Source organism: Struthio camelus, chromosome 7 (assembly GCF_040807025.1).
Source record: "Struthio camelus isolate bStrCam1 chromosome 7, bStrCam1.hap1, whole genome shotgun sequence".
Lineage (NCBI taxonomy): Eukaryota > Metazoa > Chordata > Aves > Struthioniformes > Struthionidae > Struthio > Struthio camelus.
Genome location: NC_090948.1, coordinates 36,516,858 through 36,544,560, shown reverse-complemented (window position 1 = coordinate 36,544,560; position 27,703 = coordinate 36,516,858). Strand labels below are relative to the sequence as shown.

The 27,703-nt window shown below is 43.1% G+C and overlaps 1 long non-coding RNA gene across 2 annotated transcripts; it reads right to left on the bottom strand.

Annotated features, from left to right (window-relative positions):
• Positions 1-378: 378 nt before the first annotated feature.
• On the bottom strand, positions 379-27,703 carry LOC104141184 (uncharacterized). 2 transcript variants are annotated; one of them, XR_011142253.1, is made up of 8 exons: positions 27,482-27,629; positions 12,924-13,144; positions 10,863-10,999; positions 7,287-7,366; positions 6,236-6,293; positions 1,363-1,516; positions 1,010-1,179; positions 379-923 (listed from the first exon to the last, which is right to left on the bottom strand). It is a non-coding gene; the product is annotated as an uncharacterized lncRNA (long non-coding RNA). The 2 variants fall into 2 exon arrangements; XR_011142254.1 differs by lacking the exons at positions 379-923; positions 1,010-1,179; positions 1,363-1,516 and having other exon boundaries at positions 5,605-6,293; positions 12,728-13,144; positions 27,493-27,703.

Sequence of the window (27,703 nt, the reverse complement as noted above, 5' to 3'; positions counted from 1 at the left end):
TTGTCCTGCAGGCGCTGGATAAGTTTCTTCATATGAATATTTTGTAACTTTCTCTGGCCAAAAGAAATTTGCAAAATGTTGTAATGTTTCTGTGCTTTCCTTTGGACATTCCAGGCTTTTGCTTAAGCTTCTCATAAAAGGCTATTTTCAGTGGAGGCAGAAAGAAAAAGAAGGAGGAGGAAAAAAAAAAAAAAGCCGCCTACAGTATGCCGAGTCAATAAAGTAATGCAAAACCATAAAACATAGCAATGATAACAACAGAAGATCTGCAGATTATGAATGAAATAAGATCGGAATCAGACTGAGTAGCAGCTGGAGATGAATACATAAAAGCCAAAATAAGACGGCTCCTACTAAACAGAGTTGGACCAAAAAGCATCTAAAGTGTTAATTTATTTAATAACTGTATTTTCATGCCTTACAATTAAAAATATTTGTGGTTAGGAATGTTGGGAGACAGGAAGCAATTTAAACTGAAGTCTTCTAAACCCATTTTTGTACTTGGAACGAAACTCAACCAGGATCCAGTCTTAAACCTTGCGTTGGCATGCGCGGGGGCTGGGGAGGGCAGCGTTGTTTTGTTCTGCTTTATTTCATTTATTTATTTGCTGCTTAGAGCCCTTCTCTTGCAGGCTTTTCAGTCTCGGAGGAGTTTTCTGGAGAGGAGCTTTTCTGGGTGGTAGATGGAGCCGCAGCGAAGCCGCGAGGGTGCACCCAGCCCCTGCTCCAAATCAGCGAGTCGGGCTGGATGCGGAGCCCTTTGAAGTTAATGAGAGGCCCCGTGCTCACCCCACTAGCGTTTGGGCTCAGCCTCTCGCTCAGGGAGCCCTTTAGATCGCGCGTTCAAATCACCGCGCGTTAAAATGCCGGAGTCGGAACATTTTATCTTCCCTCCAAAAAACCGGCGAGCCCCAATGAACGACCTAAGCAAACAGAAAGCCCCACATGAGATCAGCTTTAAAATCATAACCTTTAATAAATATATGCGTTTGGAGCTATTTTTATTTACCTTGTATTTTTTCATCCTCCCGGCATCGTGTTTTTAAGCTCCCCTCTAGGACTGCTGGAAGCTCTCTTGGAACAAACAATAAACCGCCCCCGATTCAGAGGTCTCCGAGAGCTCGGTCCCCGGCAGAGAAAAGCCACTGAATAGCGTGAGATTTGACAGCGGCAAGCTGGCTGCGGTAGGACAAATCGCGTGAACCCGTAGAAACCGCGAGACTACCTGGATGGTGGCGGGGCGTCGCGAGCCCCGGCGCAAGGGGTGCTGCCGCTCCGCCGCAGCGGTGGCACCCGAAGAGCCGGCGCTTCGGCGGCTGTTTGCTGGGCTCTCCCCTAACGGGGAGCCGGGGCAGCTGCTACCTGCTCAACGAAAAGCACGTTTCCTCTCCAGGCACAGGCTGACGGGTCAGCTAAAACAGGTCCACGCCGTTGCTGCCTGATCAGTTAGTTGCTAACCAAGATACACTTTTCAGATGCTGTTAATTGAGTCTGATGAATTTTGCTCCCGTGGGACCTATTACGGGCAAAAATACAAGTGACATCAGAGCCATAACTCATAAAAATCAAGTCCCTGAATTACATCTGAGAGCAATATGAAAATACAAGTGGGATTTCAAATGGTATCAAATAACTTTCTGTCATACCTTATTAAAACCACAGAGCTAATAGAAAGAGCTCTATCACCACCCCAATGTCATTGTACATATATATTACACACACACACACACACACACACACACACGTACACACAAACGCTGTGTGTAATTATAACAACATTATTTTGTTCACACAGCCTGAAAAATATGATTAGATGGCGGCTCTGAAATGGCAATATTCAATCAGGTATGACTTGTATATTGGCTCAGAGCACAGTCTCCTACTTATGTAAAATTATGCCTTGTTATGTGCAGCGTTAGTGTGGACGACTGTGAAAAAAAGACAGAGCTGAGGCCACAAAGATCATTTCATCTTGAGCTGGAAGAACTGAATTGTCATTTCAAAGCTAAAATACCATCATTGTCCAGCGAGCTATCCGAGGCTATCGTTTCTTGCCTACATTACTTCAGAAAACATGCTAATTTACCTGCTAAAAATAGCTACTTTTTCACAAAATCCTGAATAAAATCTCTCCAGTGGAAATGATCCTAAATGCAACCAAACTGTTGTGTTTTTTTTAAATCATAAAGCTCAGGAAGGAACATCATCTGCTAAGGCTTTCGGTGCGCTTCAGTTTCCAAGTGCTGCACAGGAAATGCGCACGTCGGCCATTTCACATCCATCTCCTGTCAGATAATTTACCTCAACTGTTTTTAATGAAAATATACATATGCATATATATATATATCCCTGTGTAACGGAGACAGTTGGAGTTGTAAACATCATCTTAAGAATGCCAGGCCAAATTTACTCAAGTCAGTGGTCAAAGAAAGTTGCTATTCTCAGTTTGCCAGATTTAAATCGGTTTAAGTAAACAAGCTGACCTCTTTCGAAACACTTAACAGGTCTCAGCCATCATGTTTTTTTCCAAGCAAAAAAAAAAAAAAATCCAAAAACTGATTTTTATAAATTCAGCAGGCCACGGAGGAGGGTGGGCAGCTATCTCAGAGGAAGCAGACAGTGCTGGCAGGGGAGCAAGCCAGGGAGGACAAGGTGGGTTTCCCAGGCAGGGAATGCACCAACCAAACGCAAAATTTTCCTTTTTCTCGCCCGGCCCGCATTTGAAAGCGGGGGATTTCACATCTTCATTAACTTTGAATACATTGCCACAGTTCTAAGTGCTCTTGGCAGCACTTCTTCTTGCTTTTTTGTTTTGGAATTGGATTTTTCCACGCAAGCCACAGTTTTGCTTACGTGAGGACATTTGACCTCACGGGTTCTTTTTTAATAGCACTACCATGAGACCCAATGACACAGAAAACAGCTCCTGCAGTATTCTGACTACCTCTAGTCCCCCAAAAGTCTGCTGGCCAGTCCTTCACCTGCAGCTGGAGATAGCGGGGTTGGTGCCCCGCGTGCCACGACCTGCCTCTTTCATTGGGTGCAGATTTACCTCCAGCAAGTTTTAGCACTCACGTCCACACGTTTGTTCCCGTGCCTTCATCCTTTATCCAAGTTACAAATGCAGCAAAACTTACGATTCAACCATCTAGCCCCGTTTAGCAACTTTTCACCTTTGGCTAAGCTGTCTTTGAGCTGTACCTACCTAAGTGCATACTCAAGGCAGCTCAGCAAACAAGTTTGCTGCCCACATGAAACCCCTAATGCTAAGACTACTCTGCTTAAGCAGCCCGTGCAAAGCCTAACTGCTGAGCATGACTCAAGAGGTCTCCCTGAAACTAGTCTGGCAAAGAAATTACCTGCCAGGGTAAAAGGATGGAGCCGTTTTCAGATTCTGGTACAGAATGTTTCAGTGGAACTTGTTACCTGTGGCGAAATTTCTTCCCAGGAAATCATTACTTTGCAATGCGCTGAGCAGCCCAGCGTTGTCCAACACTTTCTGTGCGGGCAAAAGGCTTCTGTGAGCTTGCAAGCAGCCGCCAAGGTTGCTTGCGCGACCGAGGAACAGGAAAACAAAAATGCTGCAAGCTGGAACAGAGGTTCAGTCCTCAGCATCATTTCAGGATATCATTCGCAAATGGAAACCATGCAGGAAAGCCTACTGGTCACAGACTCAAGATCCTGCAAGGAGTCATGGCGTAGCCTGCGACAGCACTGGCTGCAAAAGGGCTAACACCCTCCTGGGCTGGGTGGGACCAGTGTTTCAGGCACCGTGATGCAGCATTAAGGCCTCAGGCAGAGCTCCTCACTGGGGCAAGAAAGGTCCTTTTTGGCGAGGCTCAGATAACATACACCTTTCCCACCTAAGAAAAGAATTGTATCTTCCCCTGGTTAGTCAACTGAGATGTACTTCTGTAAACGATGTTCCCAAAGCAGATAATCCACCTGACCAGCTGTGATTTACGGCACAAATGCCCACATTTTGCTTGCTAGTCGGTGCATTGCTTCTCATTGTAATGGCCCTTCTTGATTCATGAAGGCACCGGAGACATCCACCTACTGCATCTACGGAGGATGAACTTAACAAATAGCTTGTAATATTTCTCATTGGCCCTACTTACCTGAGTGTGCATCCTGGTCACAAAAAATGACCCTCATTAATGGATTATGTTATGTCTTAAAGCTAGGCTGGAGGCTTTGAAAGCATTCCTGTCCACTTGAACCCAGGAGAGCAGATTTCCCACCAAATGGAGAGCTCGGTCTGCTGAAACTCCCCCCAGCTCCTCTCCTAGCACACCGGACCTTGTTGAACCTGGCCAACATGGTTCAACAGTGGCCAAGGAGAGGGACCAGAAAGCCTTGCTGACAGCCACCGCCCAACACAGACCTGCTTGCCAAAAAAACGGCTGAGGTTTTTTACAGGTTTTTTTTGCCTTGGGGCTGCTGCAGTGGAAATGTTTTTCTCTTCTCCTTAAGAGAGACTCAATGGAACCAAATACCACTTAAATATTACACAAGGGATTACATGAGTTCAACTCGAAACGGAGCGCCTGGTTCTCCTGCTCACCCTTTCCCCTTGGATTGAGTCAGTCCTGCTAGAAGAAACAGAAGTCAGATGAGTCCTTGTTTTAGGTTCAGTATTCAAACTTATATCAAAGAGGGCTGAGATTTACATAAAAGTCCAGATAGTTCTATGCTGCTCCTGGTGACTGGTTGCAGTTCATCTGGCTCTGTTTTACTGTTGATTCCCTGGCAATGTCTAGGTCCCAGTTCTGTCTACCTGTTGATCCCACCGCTCTAGACCTGCGCACTTGGTAGCCTTTCACGTGTTTATCCTCAAAGCAGCTTGGAGCAATACGGAAGCGCTGCTATTTCCACCCTGCAGACGAGGAACCGGGGCTGGCTCACGTAGGAAGTTTGCAGCAGGGCACGGAAGGGAAGTGGTGGCTGCTGGTGCCCTCCTCGCGCAGTCATCATCTTGAGAATTTTGCCCGAAAAGGGCTTTTGGCATCTGGTGCCGAGTGACAGCAGAGCAGAAATAAAACCAAGTAGCTCTTGGTACCTCAGCTCTATGGTCTGAAGGCTGCTTCTTGCCTTGCGGGACAATCGGCTTAATAAGCAAGCTCTTTCCTATCCCAGGTCGCTGTGATCCCCAGTGCTGCTGTGAGGGTGGAATGACGTTTCTGTACCTCCCTCCCACTGAACCATCACCAGAGTCAGGCTGAAATAACTAGAGATTTTGAACTGACTTTTAAACACCAGACTTGTCTGATAAATACTGGACAGCACACAGAAGTCACTTCCCCTTCTCCTGATTCATGTAAGCACTTCACATTTAAGTACTAGCAGCAAAAAGGAATTGATCTGTAAGTCCAGCTCTGCTAAACACACCACGGGTTGTCCAGCTGTTGTTTCCAGGGAACACAGAAATTGGCCATACCAAAGAGAGGGTCTTTGTTTTTACCCATTTTTAACTCCACCTCTTCTTACCCAAGTGAGCTTGAGCTTGACACGTTTCTGAAGCACAAGAATCTCTGAGGTCTAACCACTATGGATCCAAGCCTCTGCGGATGATGGATCTTTTTTTTTTTTTTTTTCTTTTTTAAATCCTCTTGAGAAACAGATGCTTTGGCTCATCTTCATTATACCTAGCCTGATTTATTTTAATTACTCTGGGTATCCTGAATACTATGGTTGCATAATCTCATGTACATGCCTTTAAAAGGAAGCCTTGGCTGCAATACTGAAAAGGCAATGTTAAATACAGAAAAAGCACTACGCAAAGCCTAATTTAGTTTGGAAATCCACTGCAAAGACGTCTACTGAGAATTCACAGGAAAAAAATGAATGCCACATTCGAATGATTTTGAGAGGTGCTTTACCTAGCTTTTCAATAAAGTGCTCTGAAAATTGCATCCCCTCAAAAACATCTCACGTCCAAGACCTAAATTTAGTGAAATCAGCTGACAGCTAAATACTTAACGAAAACCACCACCCGAGGACCAACTGCTGAGGGCTAAGCGAGAGAGCTGGCTGCGTGACACTGTGCACATGCGTGGGGATCGGTTAGAAGAGAAAACCAAGCAAGGGAACTTGCAGAGAGTCAATGAGAAACGCAGGCTTAGGACTGTGAGAAAGGAGAAGGCCTGCTGAGAGTTGTCCTTAACTGTATTTAGAAACACAGGACTTCATCTCAATAAAACAAAGCGGGAATAACAGGACTGCAGAGAAATACCTGAATGTCATCCGCTTCTCCTCCTATCAGATGCCCTTCACAAGATGCCAAATATTGCCTGCGTGAGAAAGAAAGTCTGCGGAAACTTTACTCCATTCAATAAAAAAAAAAAATTATCTCAGGTACTTTATAGTTGGGCACAGAAAAAGAAGAATTTGTTTTGAAATCACATCAATATACATTATCTGTTATTAACATGCTGTTTTTCTGAGAGATGTCTATACCTTACCCAGAACTTTCTCTATTTTTTAAATTTATCTCATTGGATGAGGGGAAGAACTAACATCTGCCATAAATACTCTCCCTGCAGACAGTGGAGATAATCTATGAAAGAATTTGACCAAGATCTCAAAACAAAAAGAAAAAAAAACAAAACAAAACAAAGCCAACCCTTCCCTCATTTCTGGCATATTGATATGTTTTCCTGTCTTATGAGGAAAGGAAATTCCATGGATTTTGTAGGTTACCTACATGCATTAATTACTTTTAAAAAATGGAACGGAGATTTTGTTTTGCAGAAAATGTTTAAGATTCATCTCCAGTACGGGTTACATCCTTAGCTTCCACACAGACAAACGCATCCATGTGACCTGCCCTTCTGGATCTACAATGTCATAGATATCAGGGAGGACATTTAACCAAACACAGGCTTTGCACAACACTGAGATAAGCAAGCCCAATAAATTTCACAGGTGAAGGAGGAGAGACACAATCATGTCTTTTCTGATCTCTAAGAGGAACCATAAGCACTTTTCATTTGATTCCACTTTGTATCATTTATCTGGGAATGAATTGGATTCACTTAGATTTGGGATTATTTATTTGAAATGACAGACTCCAGAAGTGCAGTCAGCACTGCTACACCGAGATGACAGGTGCTTTGGAAACGTGTCATCTGAGCTCTCTACACTAACATTTCTAATTTTTCCAGAGCAATCAACTTTACTAATCAATTCCCCACGCAGCAACACCAACACACTCTTAGGGAAGCTGGGGCTGATCAGCACCACGAGAATCGATGGGAACCTAAAAGACGTTGGGAGCTGCTTACTTTGCGATTTGCAGTACTTTGCTCTGAAGAACAAAGCCTTGATTTGTGACTGGGCTTCTGAGCCGCCGCCACCGGGACACCTAAGAAAGCAGAAAGAGCAACAGTAGCAGAGAAGTGCTGTGAACAGGCAGCCCCACAACAATTTAAAGGCTATACCTTTAAATGCCCACAAATTTACTTCAAGTTCACAGAATATAATGAGATTCTAGTTTGGGAGAATGAGCCCACGGAGACTATCAAGAGTATTAATGTTATCACAGAAGTTTATTAGCGCCTGCGTGTCTAGAAATGGGTAAGGAAGCCCTTTGGGTTTTGTTGTGCTATCAGCAATTATCGTGCAAAAAGGTTTCTTTTCCTGTTCCTCCCTCTGATAGGGGTTTGGAAAAAAGGCTCCAAGATTGATCAGTGTGCAGTGCTTTGGTTTTAAGCGAAGGGTATATGTTTTCTCCATTGCCTTCTGCTTACCTCCATTTCTCAAACAACAGGTAAGGGCTTTCCCTGCCCTTACTTCTTAGTAGCATTGCCGTTTCAACTATTCCATGTGTCTTACGCTTGTGAAATTTGTAGGTGCATTTGCTATTGCACAGAATTAAAATAATCCTTCAGCTGCAGGGTTACGTGTCTGTTCTGTTCACTTCTTTCAAACCAAGCAACAGCCCTTTGCTTCAGTCTCCTCTTTCTATCTGAGCTCTCTTTCTGGTGGTAGAAAGGTACTACCGTTGTTTGACTTAGACCGGAAGTAATACGGTTCTGTTGTTTATTCAGATGCCAAGAAGGAGCCGGTGATCAGCTTCGTAAGGAAAAAGCCACCAAGATGGGAGCACGGGTTCTGGAAATGTCTCCCTGAACACACCAGAAATCCTTCCTGTTCCTGTTCCTGTTCCTGTTCGCTTTAATTGGTTAAGGGCTGTAAAATCTTGCATCTGTTATCTATGCTGTGATCTAGTGCCTTGATCAGTCTTTCTGAAAGCTTTGCATTCTTTTAAGCTACTCATTTGTTCAAGGAAAAAAAAATAGGAAAAAGTAAGCAATCATGCTGACCGATCGGATGAAACCTCTAAGCAAAATTCAGCATGGCTGTATTAAGAGTATGCAGCTCTGCAGAAATCAATGGGATTGTGTCAGAAGTTCTCAGAAAGAGGAATGTGCTGGCGAGGAGATCCATTACTCCTGAAAGCTTCGTTAAAGGTTCCTCCATCCTGAAGGTATGTTTAAAGATCTACCAGACTTTTTCAACTTCAGAGAGAATCCACCCACGCCTGTTTCCAAAGGAGCAGCAGAATGTGTGCAAGAAGGGAGCAAATTACAACTCTGTTTACATTTAAAACGAAATATTGCACACTTGCTTGCTCCAGCAGCTACCTGGACTGAGATACAGGATCTGCAGCCATCACTTATACACTTACCCAGGAGTGCTCTACTAACATCTTTCTGAGGCAAAAATTGTTAAAGCGCTCCCTCGTCTTTCGCGGACAGCATAAGCAAGGCAAAACAGTTACTTCAGTGGGCAGTTAATTCGAACCCAGCACCTACCCGAAGCGCCCTCAGCCAAACAACGCTTTGGCTGATAGAAGTGGTACCCCACGAGCGTCTCCCCTGACACGGACGTATCAGTGAACCTTTTCAAACTATGGACTAGGCCTTAATTTGGTCTTGCTTAAACTCCTGCTGCTTCGTGTGCTTTGAAAAGTGGGGCATATTGCTGATGGAGGAGCTCTTGGCTGTTACATTTAATTAAGGATTCTACTGCAACTTCTGCTTAAAATAACAATGCTTGCTGTTTAGAAAAGCGTAGGTGATTCCCCTAGAGGCCTGGCCAGCATTCCTTCTCCTATTGTATAACACTATTGATTAATCAAAACTAATGCTCACAGCTGTTGCCTGATGGATAATGTCTTTGGTGTTTGCCTGCATATAATTATTTACTACTTTATTGATGTTATTTATTTCTTCATTAAGTATTGTTGGCTGTTTAATTATGTGAAACACAACTGCAAGTGTTGCTGCTAAAAGCCATGGGAAGGACTGCCCAGAGCTGGAATCTTTCAACAGTAAACTCTAAAAATAAATCTAAAGATAAAAATATTTTAGCCAACATTTTGAGTGAAGACGATCGAACCACAAATATGTTACATGTAATCTGGAAACTGATGCTGGAGTGCCGTGTTCAGATAGATTTGCAATGCTGATTTGATAGCGCAGCAAAGGACTTTTACCGACTTGTATATTTTATTACAACTCCAAAACACATAAGAAAGGTCCCTATCTATTTCCTCAGTAGCTGAACACTTCAGATAAATCAAGAGGAAACTGACTTCCCAAAGCTTACACGCTAGGAGTGCCTAACGAAACTCCTTCCAAAAGATAATTCCTGTGCCGAGACACGAGGACCTTCCAAGGCTGATGTTGGCCCCATCCAGCCCGGCTGGACAGTGCCTGCCCTGACTGCGCTGTCAGAGGCAGGCTGCTGGGACCGAGAGGTGGCACAGCAAAGGCCACAAAATTGCTTTGGGGACCCCTCATCTCTACCCAGTGAGAAGCTGGGGAGTCTCTCAAATAGCTCCCTCTGCAGTCTCCCTTTTGCCCTCGTCGCTCTCCATGAATGACCCAGACACTGAGGGCAGCCTGCTCCCCCCGTTGCCCCCGTAGATGACTTCTCTTTCCCCTCCTCAGAAGTGCCAGGCACATCTGTTACAGCAGGTCCCATGTCCAGCCTCGCTGAAAGAGGCAGCTGATGTTTAAGCCATGAGGTTTCCTTGGATCCACATGGGATGAGAAGGGATGCACTGAGGCTTCGTCAGCTCATGAGATAAGACCAGCCTAAGCAGAACCGCTTCTCCTTGCCAAACCCAGCCACGAGGACTTGGGGGCACAATCAACATCTTAAATTCTATCTGGAAACCAAGAGGCGGTAAGGCCAGATTACATTTAAAACGTATTGGGGCTTTCGGCAGTTTCTAGGTACTTTTTTTTTTTTTTTTTAATGGCCATGTACATGACTACAAATACGCTGTAAAGAGAACTTGAAAAGATCTGCAAACAAATCAGAGAACCCACGAACCCTGCTGTGGCTCACAAATCATTAACACACCTATAACATATCAGAAATAGCCTCTGTGTCTCCTTACTCAAAAAATAAAAATTCCTTCTCTGACAACCTCTCCAAACGAAAGGTTGTCACCTGACCAAGCCCTTTACCCAGGGTAGGAGAATAAATGGCTCTGGCAGTCTTCGCTTGGCCATCATTGTATTTGTTATTTGGTAGCTACTAGCCTGAATGTCTCTCCAAAAATCTCTTCCTTACTTCTGAGGTAGTGCATTACAATCAGTGAGCTCTTAGCTACTGCTTTATAAAAAGTAAATAGACGTCCAGCTGCCAAATCTCTAACCTCCCTTGAAGCCTCTGCCCTAGCACAGTAGCCTACGTTTTGTCTTTAGGAGCTCATACAAAGGAACAGACTAAAGCCTGGTGTAGCGTCAGGTCACTTGCATTTGTACCTACACATGTCAGTCCGAGAGCGTCATCAAAAGTTTGGTGTTAGGCCCAGGCTCTGCCCAGGCTCTCCATACACTTACCTCTTATTTCAACTAAGAGGCATCCGAGAAGGACCCCATGCTGTCAGAAAGCATCTCCAACGGTGGAGGAGCACATCCAAAGTACCATGTTCAACAGTGCTGGGAATACGGATATGTACAACTGCATGGGAGAGCCACTGAAATCAAGATAAAATAAACGTAAAATTAGGCAGTGCCTGGCAACCGGTGGACATCTCTGGATGATAGAGGCTCTGCCCTCCGGTGATAGGAGTCTCATACCCTAAGTTCTCAAAAGAAAACAACTGTCCCAGTGGATTTGTTCCATCCATCCTCTGTTTCCATTCTCTTTTTTGGCTGAATTATTATTTATAGCATCACGGGATGCCATGATGGTAGTTTTAAAAGCTAGCAGAGAGCTTAATGATGGAAGAGAAAATGCAACAGAAAGGCACTGGAGAGGGGAAAACCTCAGAGAAATAGTGAGCGGAGAGGAAGGGAAAAAAAAAAGAAAAAAAGACAGCAACGGGAATAGGGAATTTGGTCTTCATTTCCCTCTTTGTCTCATACCCAACCTCCACATTTTCATGTCTTTCCTCTGTCTATAGTCAGTTCTTCCTCTCTCATTTTTTGAAATGCCATTGTTGTTTGTTCAAACGGACAACCTTTCCTGTATCCCTTGTGCCCATATTGTGCAAGGGTATCGCGGGCAACTTTCCAGCAGAGAGATGTGCAGAGTGATGGGGACTACAGCTAGGACTTTCAAAGGAAACTAAGGAAATCTTTATGGAGAACTTGGTGAGAATTTGGCATTTGGCACACTTCTGCTCCTTTGAAAGCCCCAGCCTACGGGAACAATCTAAACAAATGTATGCCCCAATGCTGATAAACCCACTTGGAAAGATATCAGAGGAAATCTTCCTGGGTTTGCAGACCTTTGAAGAAAGGGAAATATCCTGCCAACCTGATGCAGAGATCTATCTTGTTCCACCATGTGGACCAAATCATCAGAGTCCTCCATGGCTCTCCTTCCTCCTCAGGGCAGGCAGGGCAGCAAGCTGTGCCTCTCTGAATAAAGGAATCTGGGGGCCAAGAGGGCAACGCTATTTGAGGAAGATTCAAATGAAAAATTTCTTTACAATAGAAGTTGTGCCTAAAAATATCTCAATGACTCATATTACTCAAAATGGCAAAGCTATAGAGCAAAACCGTGGTCTCTTCTCAGCAGTCAGCTGGCTTCATTCCCCAGCCTGGCATCTCTTTCCCCTTATGTTTTTAATATCATAAAAGTGAATTTTTTTTTAAGTCCACGCTAAGTTAATGTTTAATGGATCACCCTGTACAGTTCTTGGTGTTTACATGTTCTCCAACTAACCAAATTTGTAGAGCAAATTAAAAGTCTGTAAGACGAGGACAAGTGAATTACAGACATTTGTTGCTGAGAAACGATCACCTTGTTCAGTCCCGCATGCCCCAAAATAAACGGTTTCAATTATGTTTTCACCTTCCCCAGCAATATTAACATCTCTCTCAGCTGCTTGCCAGGGCTAGTGCTCCTTAGTCTGCAACTGTTACGGCTTTGTGCACATATGCTTCCTGCGAATGTGCAACCTTGCAAAGTACCACAGTCCCAGTGTTTGCAATGTAACCTATTAAACCAAGCTGGCTCAGGACCAGAAGCTCTAGAGAAGCATGGGAGAAGGAAAGGTGGAGACTAAAATGTTGCTGATGCTTTTTTTATACTAATATGACATGTGGGTGTGGCGCCGTTCCTTCACTGACCCAAATATAAATAGCCAACGAGAGTTTTCCACTCCCAAATGGGCAAATTGCAGTTGAGCGAACTGTTCCCAGCGATACACAACAGGTAACTTTGCCCAGGTGGTCTAAAGATTCGGGGACCTTACCTTCAGAGCCAGCACGGGGAAGCCCTCGGGCTGTGCCTCTGCTTCCCCTTGCGAAGCCACCGCAGGGCCCCGTCCCACACAGCTGGGACGGAAAGCCACTCAACTCCTCCAAACCCTCTGACACCAAGGGGAAAGCGTGGGAGCCCAGGGACACCACCTTCCCCAAGCGTATGCTTTCCATCAGAATATTACCCGCTTTGCATCAACGTTTTGTGTTCATTTTTCGTGCTGCCAGGCTCTCTCTGGTGATGAGACCTGAGGCGACTTATTTCCATGTGAGGAACGGGAGGAATCGCTGTGCCGCTGAGCGCACCGCACCACACCGCACCGCACCGCACCGCGCACCTCTGCAGAAAGGGGCATAAGAGTCTCTCTTCCACCCCGCATGGCGGCCGTAGGAACTCAGCACAGTGGGACCTGAGGAAACAAAATGAATTTTTGTAGGCGTCAGATCAACAGAAAAAAGAAATCATGCTCCTAATACCAGCAGTAAAATTCCCACTGGCACCAGCGTGACCAGGATCGGGCCCAGGCTGTATCCCTGTGTTTTCCCAGGCTCATGAGGATTTTAAATTCTGGATTTCAAATGATAGTTTATTTCTGGCTGACCTGTTTGGCTTGAACTGTTATGTGTTTTCAACTGTTGGACTTATTTTTAATCTACTGTATTAGTACACAAACTTAATCAAGAACAAAATGTTACCAATGTGCAGTTTTGTTCCTACCCGTTCCTATCAGTTTAACAGTTTAAAGTTCCCTAATTGTACAAAGATCTCAGGGCGACATCTGACTCATTTCAGAACATTAGTACATTCTTTTCACTGTAAATATACAAGGGGGAGGGAAGAGGCAACCACGAGCGCACATCAGCTACAGCTCGCTCGCTTACAAGAAATGCCACAGTGCAGATTTTAACAATTAACATTCCTGCCATGTAGGCAGCTCCGGAGGAACCTCATGCTTTTTTTTTTTCACCAAAGAAACTTCTCCTGCACACACATTTCGGTCATTTTTTGTCATTCGATGTCAATGGTGGGCTGCGACATTCCTCCGCGTTTTTTTTTCTCCCTGATATTTGAAGAACGAGATTTTATCTTTCTTCCCCCCCCCCCCCCTTCCTTTACCCCGTGCCTATTCCTCTAAAACCTGCCTTTCGGGTCAGCATGCTGGTAAGAGATTAATTTTACACCGCAAGAAACACCAAGCAGAGTATTTCAGCTTTGACATATGAGAAGTCTGTTATAATATTGCCGTTTTTCTAAATTAAATATTAGGAAAAATTAAACCCAATTGTGGTTCGTACTCCTATGGAAAATATTTCTGTTCAAAACAGTCCCTCCATGCTAAATGACTTAAGTAACTGAAAACACAATAAATATGCAGCAAGTTAAAAACCCAGATTATTCAGGTTTTAAGGCTTATAACTAAAAGTGGTTTAATGTTTCATGCCTAATAATAGATTACTCCTATCACATTTCTAACCTTTATTTCTACCAGCTTTGAAGTCCAGCCATATAAAGGCTGTTTGTAGAACCACACGAAAGTTAAAGCAAATATTACTCAGAGTGATTCATATGAACAAGAATTTGCAATGAAGGCAGAGGGTTTTTTGTGTCTGTATCAAAGGAAATGAAATGTTTGCAATATTTTCCAGTTGATAAATGCATTAAAACATTTTTAGCTGTGTAGTATGAACATTGCTGACATAAACAGACTTTGACCTGAAACAGATTGTATTAAGCTCTGTGAGGGAGGCAGCTTTAAAAAAAAAAAATTAAGAAATAAAATATAAATTCCTAGATTTCAAAATCTGCCACAAGGTCACTGCAATCTTTAATTAGCTGAATACATTAAGAGAAAGCTAGAGCACAGATTCTGTAGAGAGAGCAAGTGTATGTTTAATCCTCTGTCCTTTGCGTACAGATTACCCTTTCAGAATGAGTAACCTTATTTTCTTTTTAAATATCTATTTACCTTTGTGAGCTTTGCATAGCAAAACAGCTCTTTTTTTTTTTTTTTCTGTTGCAAAAGAAATTAATTTGTTGCTAGTTGCTATGCATTGGCAGGATTTCTGCATAAAGAATGTAAGCCATCTATCTTTGTATTCAAGATATAGTTAATCTGGCAGTTAAAATACTTTGGAAACATTTTGATGACTTATCTGGAAAAGTAGCTTTGCATTTTCAAAGAAAACTCAGAACTGTATTGCAAGGGGAAGATAAAAGATATATGAAGTGTTTGTTCCAAGCGATACTATTCATTTAAAGATCAGAATGTAACCCCACCCAAGCAATTATTGTGGAAAAACAAGACAAAAATCCTTATACAGCTTTCTGACACAGTCTTTATTTGGGAAACAAAATAACTATATTACAGTTATAGTCTAATGGATTGCAAGCTGTTTTATTAGAGTCAGCTGAATCCTATTTAGCATAAAAAAGAACTCTGTTTGCTATCAAGAACACATTTACATTAATATGACTTTGACAAAGTAAAATAAAATCGCATTAAGATGATGTAAGTAGATAAGACAATGAAATCTCTGTGAGATAGTTTTGGCACACCAATTAGAGTCAAGTCCCTACAGGAAAGAAACATATTTTTACACCAACTATCCATGTGTTTTTAAGTTGTAGAGTGGCCAAAATTAATTCCGTGTTTAAAATATTTCCAGCAAGGGAAAAAAGAAAGTTTATTATTATGATTATCATTTTTATTTTTCCCTTGAAAAGGTAAAATTTCTGATAAATTACACTTTTATTTGCAATAATACAAACAAGTTTTGTTCTCTGCACTAGCCTGTAATCATCCTGATTATTGCAAGGGACTTTCCAATATAGAGCAGCTGAAAACAAGGTTTTAGATTACATGGTAATTTAGGAATGCATGAAAAGCCAAGCAGTCACCATAATAGAGCGCTGCATAAACTTCATGGCTTTTCGAGCAAAACATAACATATGTTTTGTGATTCATTCAAATGATTTTTCGATTTTTCTGGTCAGGGCGCTATCAAAATAAGTTGGGATCTTGTATTTGTCCTACATTTAGGGAACCTTATTCTCTAAAAACAACAACAACAATAAAAACCAACTTTGATGTCTCTCTTTTTAGTTTGGTCATTAAAAGACCGGCAGTGATGGATGGTGATAATGCTGTGGATTTTATGACTAATCAGGCCTTGGCAGCCACAGTATTTCTTTTGTAGTGAAACTTTAATATTCCTTTGGCCGTGTGTAAACTTTTTCTTCTTTTGGAACTTATTAAGTATTACAAAACAGTTACTACCCCAAAGTTAGCACTTTAATTTAACACCTGACAGGGTGAAGCTTTTCCCCCTTCAAATACACACGGATTGTATGATGTGTAAAAGCTTGTGTAAAAGCACTTCTGAATTTGAGCTGCTTTTATATTTGCATGGGGAACAGCAGAGAAACACATCAGGCCTGTGGCAGACCCTAGCAAGGGAAGATGAATTTTCCAGCCCCGGGGCCGAGCCGCCCTGCGCGCACGGGACCGCGCACCCTGCGCACGCCGCCTCTCTCCCCGCTCTGGTGTGGCGCTAGTGAATTTGCAACAACAAACACCAGGTGTCTCCACTTAGCTGGGCTAAAGCTTTTTTAAAAAGGGGGCCTGCTACCAAAAAAAAAAAAAAAAAAAGAAGACGAAGAAAAGAGAAAAGAAAAATAAATAAGGTTGTCCTTCCCATTGCTTCTAATCTGCCTGTTGCAAGGCTGTGTAAACAAGGAAGAGAACGTATGTACTTGCAGATATTCTTGCACCAGGATCATATTTTATTTTGTCACTTGATAATGCCTCAGTCAGGCGAGGCAGGACTTTTCGGAGTTTGAAATAATCCAAATTCAATCACTTTAAAGCTGCTACAATATGCAAGCCCTGGCAGCCGTTTTAAATTAATGGAACATCAGATGTGCTCTGATCCTTTCAATTTCCGTGGGCGAGTGAAATTCCGCCGCGGCGGCGGTGGTGGTAGGGGGAACACAGGGCTATCAGTAAAATAAACGTCAGCTTTTGTCCGCTGATTAAAAAAAAATGCATACAGCAAAAAATGACACACTATTTATTGCCCCATAATTACAATGTATTTCTATATGCAGTAAGGATTATCTTAGTTTTAGACAAGTGAACATTGTGCAGTCTGATCCACGTGAATGGACGTTAAATAAAACCAAAATACAAGGCTGCTTCTTATTTGGCGTTTTACGAATACAGTTAAATATTTCATTTGGATGTAGATATTTATTTTTTGCATCTGCTGGCAGGTTTATCAATAAAAATATTAGAATGCCAGCACTGAAAGCCCAGTAGCAGGCCATAGATGGGATTTTGGCTAGAACTGGAAAGGGGGAAAAAAAAAAAAAATCTGCATAGCAAGATGCCAGCCCATGCAAATTCACTTAGTCTGGGGTTTACTTTGAATGTGTAAACATTCCTCGGGTTGTCAAAAGGTTTGCAGACTTGAGAACCTTTTGATCAAACCTTGGCTGTGTTTTGAGGAAACCTGTACTGGAATACGGTTTTCAAGATGCAATTCAGTGGCTTTGCTTTTGAAATACAAACAAGCTCCAAAATTCAAATCAAGGCTCTGAACCTTTGCACAAGCTCGTATGGTGCACAGCTTTGGCTGATCTGCACAGCTTATCACCTAGGGCTACGTCCTGGGTACAAGGGCCTGTATTTCATGAAGTCTCTTTTCCTGAAACAAAAATTTTATACAAGTCACCCTGTTGAGTTGAGCACAGGGTATTTCTTTAACTCTTATTTTTCAGTTATTTGCTTTATGTGAGGACAGCCTGGCTTCTTCTCCGTGCTAAGTGGGACTCACGCTGCCAGACAGTATGTTTTAAGCTATTTTTAAAAACGCTGGATTTTGAAGGCTCTTAAATCCTTTGATGTAAATGAAAATAAAATCATAGTCTGCAACCTAATAGGGGCTTTTAATCTTGATCTTAAAAGCCTGAATCATTCTACAGCATAGAGTAAAACTATTTTCACTCCTCTACATTCACCTTCTCTACACATACTGACGTCCAATATTTTTGGGCGGCAATCAAGAGATCTCAGGTAGTCCTGGGTGCCTTGTGCCAAGTTCTGCACGCAGTTACTGCCCCACAATCTGTGGCTGAGACTTCTTCAGCCTTACTATTTTGCTCATTTAAATATGACATTTCAGACAAGCCTGATTAAAACAAAGCAAAGCAGAAACAAAACGTCTCAAATTCCATGTGTGTAAAATTATGTCAACAGAACTTAGACCAACTTCTGTCTGGGAAGAGGAAGATCAGTCGGCATTGCAATGAAATTACTGGCAAATTTCTACCATAGCCACCTTTAAAATCCCACCATCGTTCTCTACCACAAGCTGAGGTAGGCAGTCCCTCCCCAGCCCCGGTTCAGAGAGAAGGCCCACTGGACTGCATCTGCTTCCCCGCTCTGGAAAGTGCCGTCAGGGCATGGATGCCATTTTTCAAATACTGGATGAAGTATGACCAGCTGAAACGCTCACAATTTTTACCATATTTTCTTACATGTCCCCTGTACAGTTCTTACTGGTGCTAGGAGAAGAGCATGACAGGACATTTGATTCAATGGTGCTTTAGCATAACGACCACGTCCTTCTCAGGGGAATGCTGCCACATACTTTCTCAGTATGAGTAGTGTCACTGCCAATATCCCAACATCATTTCTCCCTTTCAAGTGGTATCACTCAAAAATAACCACGCTGACCAAAGCCTCTAATAGCAGGTTTTGTGTGTGTGGGACCTGTATATGTACAAACAGGTTGATATCTCCACGGGGAAGACTGAGCACACAGAGGGTCTGGTCTAAGACGATGTCCCCATCTCCCCACTCCGTCAAAGAAAGGGCTGGAGAGACCTTCCCCTCCCAAAGGTACTGGCAGAGGCATCTCTTCCCTCTGCCTGTGTGGAGAAGGGCTTAGCCGCTGCTGGGCGACTCACCCTGCGGGCTCTGGAGGGACACTTGGCAGGGCCAGCAGACAATGAAACCCATTCCCTCCCGCTGTGATCCCCAAACAAAGGTAACAGAGAACTTAACTGAGGACGCTCTCCTCTGCTCTGCCCAAAGTGCTCCCCTGAGGTCCTCTGGCAAACTGATTGCCTGGGAGCCGCTAGGGCGCAGTATAGATGATGGCAGCTAGATATGCTGGAGGCCTTCATCCCAATGATCATCCCGAGATCTGCCTGGAAGCTGCCCACAGCCTGCAAGTGCCTCTCTTCATAAGCAGGCTGTGTGTTGTGGTGGGAAGGGGTAACAGCCCTTGAGGCTGTGCCAGGGACATTGTCAGATTGCTTTTATTCTCCAGGATCCTGCCATGGTTTTTGTCCCGGAACAAGGGGCTGTGACCACCAAGAAACCCATTCCAGTATTTGTCTACAAGTTGTGCAGTCTCCTCCTGGGGAATCTAAAACAGACTCACAGTGCTTTCTGCAGTCACATCCACCAACAAGCGATGGACACAGGAAATAATCAAGATGAAAGCTCATCCTGCCCACATGAAGCAAGCTTTGAATAACCACGTCTGAATCCTTCCGGATCGGGAGCTTCCGTTGGAGTTTTATGGTGAAGAATTTCAAGATTTGTTCCTAAATAAAAACTGCCAAATTGTAATTTGTAACAGCATGCAATGTAGAATGTAATGTAAAAATGTAACAGCATGGTGAAGTTCCCACTTGCTTCACACAACAGTCAAGATATGCACTTATTGTTCCCACTGCAACTGTAGTTCAGTTTCTTTGCTCACACATAATGTTTTTATCTACTCTGAATGGGGTTATCTTTAGTTCCTTAACAAGCCCAATAATTCAGCTGTCACAGTTTCCATAAGAACAATAACTCGGAATTTCCTGACTTTGATTTGGACTAACTCCTGCCTATTATATTGCACTAACGATTTTTCCAATGTGTGTGGTGACTACAAAACCAGGCATTAAATACACGTTTATATTTATGTTCAGGATATAATGTTCAGTTTGTATTTTTAGATATTAGATATTTTATAAGGATCACATCTTGATAAATCTAAGTCCCAGCTCAGCTGCCTCATCTCTGTTTCGCTCTGCAGCCGGGTTGCTCGGTGTGAAGGATTGCTCCTGTCCAGGCGGGCTGAGGCAACTAATATGAACCTACCTCAAGTCTTTTCCTTACCCTTTCTGCCATGGGCACTTGTCTTGTTGCCTGACTACGTGAAGATGGCGAACCTCAAGACAGAAACGCCTCCTGGCCCACATTGTGGCATCTCCCCTGCTGCAGAAGCCCATTAGGGGAGGTTTCCCAGAGTGCCCCATAGCACTGAGCTTTGCCCCAGTCCCCAAGGAGAGATTTCTATTGCTGTCTCTATTTTGTAAGGAAATGAGGTAGAACATTTAGCGGCTGAAACCTGAGGCTTTCTAATTAGCCATCCACTAGCATATTGACAGATGGCTTTTCTATTTTTGCTTCCTTCACTCCAGGCCCATTCATTCACTGTGTTTCTTTTAATTAAACAGAACCATGTGCCCAAAAGCTTGTCCACTTTTTTTCTGAGCATATCAGTTGGTCTAACAAGAGTTTTTACCTTCCCCTGCAAACACTGTTCTTAGAGTTTCACCATTCATTTGGTGGTATTGGACAAGATCTCCAGTTTAGCAGTGCTTTTATTTGGCAGCTTCCCTGGGTCTCAGGAGACCAGACAGCTCTTCAAAAAAGAGCAACTATTACCTCTCCATCGCCCCAGACTCCACCTGCAAGCCAAGCTGGCAAGGAGGGGCATCAGGACACAGCAAAAGGCAACATGGGTTCAGCAGAAGGCCCTCTTTACCAGTGTAAACTCAAGCAAGGTAGAATCAGATAAAGACATGATCAGCTGCCTTCTTCTGGGTTTCCTCCCTTAAAAGCACAGGCACTCAGTATATGCATAGGCCAAAATATACGCATAGGCTAAGCAGCCCTGGGGTGACATGCTGTTTGTCCCTCTTCCCCTGACTCCACACCCTCTTCTCTGCCCAAAGATTTTCTAAAAATTGTTTGTGCTTACCAACTAGACAAGGCTTAATTTGCAGAACAGAGAGAACTAGTGGTGCAAAAGGAGACCCCCAGAAGGCTGGGGTAGGTGATCTCCAGCACAGTTTGGGGGGACAGAATTGCTCCCTTGCTGGTTGCAAGCTGCACTCTGTGGAAAAGCAAGAAGGGCAGGAGCCAGGCCAAAGAGTTCAGGGCTATCTTTGCAAACCCAGCACCACAAACATGATTTTAAAAACACCTGCCACCTCTAAGCAGGATCTCCATCTTTTTGAGTCCTCCATTGTCACGCTGCTTCCAGGGAACGGCTCTCACCCATTTATCTCCTGTTCACTGGTGATCAATGGCCTTATGGAAAAACAGCATCAATAATGAGTAAGTAGCAAATGATGTGCTCCATCTTTCTGGCTCCAGTTATAAGTAAGACTATCAGGTGGTACAAATCACTTTGCCTCAGTCATGTTGACTTTTACCAGCTGGGAACCTGGCCCAAGTTTCATCTGATACATGAGGGAAAAAAACTATATATCGTTATGTCTGAATTGACAACACAGGTAGACAGCAATTTCCACAAAATCTAGCTGGAGGGAGGGCAAGGCTATTTGTACGGACCAGATGGCACAAGCACTTTACCAAGTTTGGAGGAAATATCCAGCCAGGGAGAGGCTGCTACCAGCTTAGCTGGGCATCATGAGAGACTCTGGCACAAAATCTCTGCACGAACCAAAGCTTTCTAAAGAGCCTGCAAGAAGACGAGAAAGCCTGTCCAAGGCTGAGCAGGCAGTGCCAGTGACACAGCAGATGCATATGTTTCTAAGAATACTGACTGTCAACCTGGCGTACTGGTGAGTGCTGGAAGTTGCATGGCATGCACACACAGTCACAGCTATCATTAGAGTTTTGCTGCTTTGGCATCTCTTCCTAATTTTCTTAATTTCTATTTATACCATTCTTTTTCTGTTTTGAGTCTTTATCAAATGCTGACATATTTTCTGCAGAGCCAAACTTTGGAAGGAGGTTTTGGAAAGACGTAATTTAAGAGGAGTTTAAAAATATCAGAGCGCTTGGAAGGGCTGTTCCTAAGCTAACGGTGGCCACTGTAGCTGTGAAAAGGCAATTTGGCCAGCTCTCCCCAGGACCAGACCAAGACTCTCCTACCTGTGGGAGACAGATCCCTGAGTGTCTGTGGAACATACTTAGAGAGTCCGTGAGGGCTAACTGAGGAAAAACAAGCGTGTTGTCAGCAGGCTTAAACTTGTCACATATGGGTCTAAACCTCCATCGGAAAATTTGTAGAGGTCTGCAAATCAAAAGAGGTTGAAAACCACAGCATAATAATGTTCCAGCTGTATCTCTGGGCTAGCCAGTAACTGTGTCTGACTGATGAGTACTTTTCAAATAAATCGCCTAGTTAGTGCGATCATACTGCAAGCATGGGCAGAGGGTGACGGGTAATGCTTTCTTTTCTTTGCTTCCATCTGTGACCCAGTGATATGTTTGTCATGGCTTGGCCGGAGGACATATGGAGCTCCTGAGAAATAGCTTCTAGGAAAAAGCTATATACACTCTGCCTGAACAGAGCTGATTGAAAGTTTCTGCTGTTACAACTCCAAGAGCTCAAATACAAGTAGCAGATCAGAAGAACACAGCTGTTGATGTTGACATGTTGCTGGCCTTATGGAATGATGATAAACAGCTGGAAATGCTTTTGATGAACTGGGAAATAGGGATAGAGTGAAGAATTTCAGGCTTGCTGGAACATTACAAATGAAAAGATGATCAACTGAGGACGCTGAATTCTTTCTTTGCAAATTATTTGTAGATCTTTCACTGCTTCACGCTACAATGGGCTTCAGTTCTCTGGCTTCAGAAAGATGCACATGGGCACGACTGCAGGCTTCCAGGCTGGCCAGACCCACACAGATGCATTTTCAAACCCTTACAATATAGTCAAAAAAATTTAAGGAGGATGAATATCTTCAGACAGAAGAAAAGAGAAGAGAAACCCTGTTTCTCTGTTTGTGAATGACTGAGGAGAAGACGTAGAACAGGCTCAGCAGGAAATTTTCCTCCTCAGAGGGCTTTGTCTTTCTTTCCCTGAATCATTATACTATTGACAAGTCCTCCATGCAGAGCAGTCCAACTTCTCAGCCCGCTTCTCCCGACATTTCTCTGTCTCAAAGGCCAGGTGCGGCACTGACAGCAGCACGACTCCTTTACAAACCGTTCCCCAGGGGGAGCAACGCACTTGCCCAGCTATTGAAGCAATGAAAGCCCCCTCTTAGAGCTACCTTAAAACTGGGGGGTTTATCTCTGTATTTCAGTGGCTCCTGGTGTCGTACTCTGCCCTACGCTCTAATTGTTGCTATTCTGAAGAAAGCCTTTGTTCAATAAAAATGCCTACTTCATGATGACATCATCCAAGAGTGTGGAGAAAAAAAAAAAAAGCACAGCCTGGAGTAGTCAGGCATATGATGGTGTATAAATAGCACTGACAGAACAATATTATAAACTCTATTGGTACAGCTGAGATAAAAATAGCACGATGCTGATTCATCTAAGATATCGGCTAGAGGGATGGCATGAGGTTCAGCTACAATAAACCTTCCCAGCTAAAAGCATGTTACTTCACCATGAATCAGCTGTTCAGATCTTTTCAGAAAAGCATCCGTCTTTTGCTGCTTCAGTCCTCCATTACTGAACTCATGAAATAAAGGGCCTGATTCTTCTTCTGTTTCCTTTATGCTGAAACAGGTTGCAGGCAGAGTTTTCCAAGGCTTTACAAACACGCAGGGAAAGCAGAAACATTCCTGAAACTGCCTGCCACATCCTTAGCAACAGCAAGGTCTGAAGTTATTGTTCACAGTTATTTTTCTACTTTACCTACCTTTAGAAAAAGACCATTGTTTCAATAAACCTGAAAATTCTGCACCATATTTATAACATCTCTCAATCTATAATGTCTAGGTCGTTTACAGCCTGTAATAAGATACATGCACCGTCAAATATGAAGCCATACACAGCGCGCACTGATCATTTTTCAGACCTTCCAAATGGACAAAAGGCAGCCCTACCCATCACACCTAGAAACACAGCAATTAAAGGAAAAACAAAAGAACAGAGGAGATATAGGTAACTTGCTCCTCAGAACACATCAGCAACAATTACGTGTATTTGTGTTGTGGCTTATATGGCCTAGAATTTATGCTCATTTGATTTGTTTTAATTTTTTTAAGTGTATGCATCATAAGATCAGCCATGCTGATGCTGTGCCTCCTCTTCACAGAAAGCCTCTGAAGAGAAGTGCACTGATTACGCTACCAAAAAGCAGTGCTGGAGCTATAAATTCAGGGGCAACTGCTCTTGGGAAGCAGAGCCTTGCGCCATAGCCTGTCTACGTCCAGAGTGAGCCGTACAGTGACAAAAAGCTGCTCTGCGTGGGATGTTTATTAATATAGCCACAGATACAGGCAGCTCCAAGAATTTCTCTCTTGTGGCAAATTCTCACCGTAAGCTCAAAGGAATTCTCCCACAACGTGGCCAGCACGGTTTTAGACATAATTGAAAGAGGTCTTAAGCGTTTAACTTTCAGTTTTTAACATTACAGCCATATGGCAAAAAGTAGCATATATGGCAACTTGTAAATAGGAAGATGTCTTAGGCTGTTTCTCTCCCTTAGTGCTAGGCAAGCTCTCCTGTAATCAGTGCCAATACTACTTAGTGGATTGATCTGGGCTAGTGAATAGAGCCAGAACACTTCTAGCCACTTACTAGTAACTTATTAAGTGTCCAAGTATTGGCAGTTTAAGTCCATATTCTACTTCTCAACGACATGGTCTTACACTTTAATCATCATATGCGTGAGTATTAACCACATGGACATGATCATACTAGCCCCGTTAGAGTAGCTTGCTTTGTACAAGTAGAGCACTTTATTTCCTGACTGTATCTTGTTTTGCATCAAAGCTAAGCTGCTTATTTAGGACCATTAAAATGAGCAAGGCTTATACAATGATGGAGCTCTATATTAATTTTTAAAACTTGCAGATGTTGCATTCTATACAGATGGGAATAATGCCAAATATTATGATGACAGAAAAAGGGTTATATCGGCTGGATCTTAAAAGTTAAGGGGGCAGAAAGAAATCTCACTCTACTGTTATCAAGCATTACACATATCTGATTTTGTACATATCTTTTAGTTAGCAGGTTTTCCATTTCTGAAAGTGAGCTGATCAGCTAGTGGTTTTATGAGCACAAAAACAATAAAAGAGTGGTGGTGGGGGGGCAGAATGTCAAAAAAAAGCCCTTACTTGCTTTTGATCTATTTTTATACTCATTGATTCCTTCCTGCTATACCTAGAGTAGATCTTTGCTGAACTTGAGTTTCAGAGGGCAATACTGACAGTTGATCCCGCATATCTACCACTTGTGTCAACATCCTTCTCTGGGGCGAGCTCCAGCTCGGAAGAACGCCCTTCTGGATGACACTGTGCTTCCGTGCAGCCTCTCAAAGAATTTGCGACTCTAGCATTATTTTGGCTGAGGTTGCTCATTGATGAACACGCTGAGGTGCTTTGCAGAAAGCATTTAAAATGACACTGAATGACCTACATAAGTAACATGTGTTTTATATTATCAGCATCTCCTTTGCATTTCAATTGCATGTCTGTACTGCCAAGCCCTACTGATGCCTAGACCGACTCTAACTTTGAAGATTGGGACAGTAACCAAATAAGGTGCTATTTGTTTATTTTAGCAATAAAAGCTACCAGCAACTATGATTTGATCATGGCTGTATTAGGAATACTAGCCAGAGGAAACCTCCTCAGTGAATAGGAGGTGAAGGAGGCCGATGGGTTGTCTGTGGATTTTCTAAATCCAGTTCAAGAAGCTGTTGGTTATGCTTAAAGTCCTGAATTATTTTGGAACCCAGCTTTCCAAAAGATTGCTGGGAGGACAAAGAGACTGCAGCACTCACCTCTTTCTAGCATAAAAGTTTCTAGAGATGGCGCATTCTCCAGGTCACCTCCCTCTTTTTCCCCTTACTTTCCTCCCCGACTCCCAACTCCAGAGTTCAGCAGAGCCAAACACACTACAATTGCTGTTTTCCTGAAATCCACCAGAAGCAGCCCAGGAGCAAGGGTGGATGCATTGCTGTTGCACAGCAGACTCTCCTGATCACTCTTCTCCCTGGGCACCCCTCTCTCCATTCTCCTCCTGCCCTGCTTCTCTTCTCTCTGCCACATGGTCAGCCATACGGATTATCCCGTGCCTCTGGGCTGTGAGAATGGGCACCTTTGCGTTGCGGTAAGAAGTCTAGGAGGCCTAGGCTTAGTCTCCTCTAGGAGACTGTAGCTGCACATGCATAATCACTGGATTATTGAGTTACCACATATGTAACAGGAATGCTGCTACAACTGTAGGTATGCTACATGTGATCAGACCAAATGTATCTTTTCTATGTCCTGAGTCCTTATGAATTAGTCCTGCATTTCTGAGGTAGAATAAAGCTGGTTATAGAACACTCCTAAGCAGTCAGCTTCAATTTTTGGCATCTATATGTCCACCACTAGTAAACACTAGTGTGTCTATGTCCATCACTAGTAACAGCCCTGGTTCAGTGGATCTCAGAAAAGAACATTCTGATAACACCTTAGACTTATATGTAAGACTTCTAATACAGCTGCACAATTTATTCCCATTTCTAGATTAATGGAGCCTTTCTGATTATTTTCACAGCGCTGTGCACTTTTTTTTTCTGGATGCTGCACAAAAGGGAAAAGCCTCTACTGTGCCTGTTAAATGCCTTGTGAAGTTAATGTGACTTATTCTCTATCATCAAGAGAATGACACTAGAATGAATGAAAGTCAATATTTTTCTCAAATTTCTTAATACACAGTACTCATATGGCATAAGGGAGTAAACTCTCAATTATACAAAGGCAAACGCAGAGAAATCCATTAAAGTCAATTGAGTTATTCTGGACACCTGAGTAATTTGTCCCTTGGTATGATTCAGTCTCCAAAATCCACTCTGAATGTCCAAAACAACTGCTTTCTATTCATTTATATTTTTAGTTCTCTTATCATTCTAATTTTTTCCATGTTTCACAAATAACTGGAATAAGTTTCTTTCAGAAAATGCTGTTCCTCCAACTTGGCTTCCCTAAGAATAACCTCCATCATCACTAGGCTACTTTTGCTTAAATGTAGCACTTTTTACAATAAACATCTATTCCAGATGCAGTATCTTCAGCTTCATTAAATGTTTTACTAGTTCCTCTTGAGGCACATCAATATTTACCTTGGATACAGTTCTGTATCCTTTAGTTTCCAATACCAGAATTCTCCAGACAAGCTTATTGTTCCTGGCTTGACTTCTCCAAGTAAGAGCTTAAAACTTTCTTTGACATACTAAAAAGGATGCAAATCCACTCAACTATTTGCTTTGTTGCATGCAGATATGCCTATTCCAAACATCTCTAAACTGCTTTATTGCCATTTCTGTTTACACACAGGCCCAAAATCTGCACTTAGTTACGCTGAGGTAATTTCAGAGTCATTTAGTCACACCAATTAGCAGAAAGGAAAGCAGAAATTAGACATCAACCTTTTAGGCACAGCACCACAAAAGGCCATTTCTACTGACCCTTTACATCCCAGAAAAACGTTGTCAAGAAATCACGAGGCCTTGCCAGCTCTCGCCTCCTTTACCTCATCGTTACCTTGCCTTTGTCCACACTGCACAATGTCCAAATCCTTTTTGGAGAGACAGGACTGCATTTCTTCACTCTTCATCTCTTCCCTGCTCCTACCCAGCAGGACCGACTTGTGTTGTGCTGCTTCTGGTATTCAGCTGTGTACTCAGCGGGTCAGAAGACACCTTGTAAAATAGAGCGCAAAAGCAGGAGGTCACATTCTCCAGAAATCAGAGCA